This window comes from Portunus trituberculatus, chromosome 23, assembly GCF_017591435.1.
Source record: "Portunus trituberculatus isolate SZX2019 chromosome 23, ASM1759143v1, whole genome shotgun sequence".
NCBI classification, from domain to species: Eukaryota; Metazoa; Arthropoda; class Malacostraca; order Decapoda; family Portunidae; genus Portunus; species Portunus trituberculatus.
Window position 1 is genome coordinate 9,074,770 of NC_059277.1, and position 2,500 is coordinate 9,077,269.

At 38.3% G+C, this 2,500-nt stretch overlaps 1 non-coding gene across 1 annotated transcript; it reads left to right on the top strand.

Moving 5' to 3' along the window:
* Positions 1-270: 270 nt before the first annotated feature.
* Trnan-guu lies at positions 271-344 on the top strand. The gene has a single exon. It is a non-coding gene; the product is annotated as a tRNA-Asn (tRNA).
* Positions 345-2,500: the final 2,156 nt, after the last annotated feature.

Here is a 2,500-nt window from a genome sequence, read left to right on the forward strand (position 1 = left end):
ATCTGTAATACTAAAATTCGCATCAGTGGCAGTACGAACAGTAGCAGTAGCAATGGTAGCAGCAGCAGCAGCAGCAGCAGCAGTAATAGTAATGGTGGTGGTAGCTGTAGTAAGAGCAGTAACCGTTGTTATTGTTGACAGTGGTGTTATAGCTGTTTTTACTGTTGTTATAATAATAGTATATGCAAAAGACACACTAATAATTATAATAACAATAACAACAACATTATTACCATTACTTATTTTATAACAACCTCCATGGATTTTCAAGCCTCCGTGGCACAATCGGTTAGCGCGTTCGGCTGTTAACCGAAAGGTTGGTGGTTCGAGCCCACCCGGGGGCGGTACCTTTTTCTGACCTCGATACACGACCACACAATAGAAAACGAGTCCCGCGCCTACTGATGGGGGACTAATAAGGCTGAGTGTGGGCGGCTGGGAACCCATCGTGGAAAACAACACATATTTCCGCAACACAGTACGTAAGTGAACTGGAGTCGCTAATTCAATATAGCTATTTTTTATTATTCTACTTTATTTCACTGTCTTACTTTAAACAAGAACATCAAACAACAACGAATCCATGAAATAAAACATTAACCAACACGAGAACAAGAACAAAGCAAGAACAACAACAACAACAACAACAACAACTACTACTACTACTACTACTACTACTACTACTACTACCAATTTTCAATTCACACACCTCCCGGGAGCAGAAAAGTATATCCCTGTGCTATTTGGTTCAATTTCCGAGAGACTTGTGTTGTCAAGGAGCAGAGAGATTGAGGATACAGCACTGAAGACGAAAACACCAACTTCACAGGAATAAATAAATATATAACGATACTGACGAGCAAGACAAGAGAAAATAACAACTGCAACATAGAGAAATCCACCAATAATAATAATAAAAAAAAATAATAATAATAATAACAGAAGGAGGAGTAATAATAATGGTGAAAGTACGATAGTGTGTCAGCGGTGTACGATGACCTCCTCCTGTGCGTCTCATTTTCCTTTCGATATGATGAAAATGATGTGATGAAGGGAATGGGAAACAAGAGGAGAGAGAGAAAAAAAATAAATAAAAACGTAACAAATATTAATGAAGAAAAAATGAAATGAGGGAATATAATGCAAGAAAGAGAGGAAGGAAGGATAGATTAATCAAAAGAGAAGCGGGAAGATTTAAAAAAAAATGATAAAGAGATTGAGATGAAAGAGAAATGAAAGGAAGGTAAAAGGAAGGGAAGAGACAACCTGTAGACTTCCCTCCTCCTTTCCCTCTTTTCTTCGTTTCCTCTTTTATCCTCTTCCCTCCTTCCCTCCATCTTTCCCTTCATTACGAAGGCGTGAATGCAAAACATGAAACTTTAAAGAAGTCAGACACACACACACACACACACACACACACACACACACACACACACACACACACACACACACACACACACACACACCTTTCAAAACGTAACAAAGAGCTGCTGCCTGAGATACAATATTGCCTGAGGAGGGTAAAGGAAGCTGGGCCGTGTGTCGTGAGGCGTGGCACGACTTTCCCTTATTACACAGAGCCTAAACAATAACGCTGGATATCTGTGTGTGTGTCTGAGCTGTTTGGCCTCGTGTTCTGGACTACTTCGTTACCGGCGCTTTCAAGGCAGTGTATCAGAGAGTAGTGAAATGACAAGAACTCATTAGCAAGGAAGACGAAACTAAGATCGTAATCCATTATCCACGTGGCTTCTCAAAACAGTCTTAATCGCTTGGGAAGACAGAAGGAAAGTGTCCACGTGTTGGTTGATTCTCTGTTGTTACTCTCCGCTTTTTAATTAAATTCATTTGTTTTCCTGTCTCTGTGTTGTATTCACTGTGTTTAACTCCTTCAATAGTAAGACGCTTTTTTTTTTTTATATAATGTGTTTTGGCTACACTATTTTATTTACATTAGGAACTAACTGTCTATGGAGGTCAGGAGATTAATGGCCAGTCTTAACATTCTTAATCTCCTACATGTATTTCTGAAGCTGTGTAAAATCACCAAATAGTAAGCAGAATGAATATGGAAACACGTCGTTGTACTGAAGGGATTAACTTATTTTCTGTCTATATTCTATTTACATATTACTCACAGATATCCTTGAACAATTGAAGTGGAAAAGGAATGGATAAAATCAAGCTGACTTTTCATTCAAGATATTTTCATTTTCACATTTACTTTCATTTACCCTCTTATTTATCTACCGGCATATATAATCAATGGTGGTGTGTTTAGTAATCTATTCTTTTTAACCTTGTCAGTCATCGCTTTTCTTCTCATCTGTCACGTTCAGATGGGTTTGTGTTGATTTCTATTTCTCTTTTTTTTTTTTTTTTTTTTTTTTTTACGTTGCGTGTGCACTGAGCTTTGCCTGTCTTGGGTCTGATTTACTGGTGGTGATGCTCCGCCATTCCTGACATGATGAAATGAAAGTCCGTGACATCATAAAAGCAG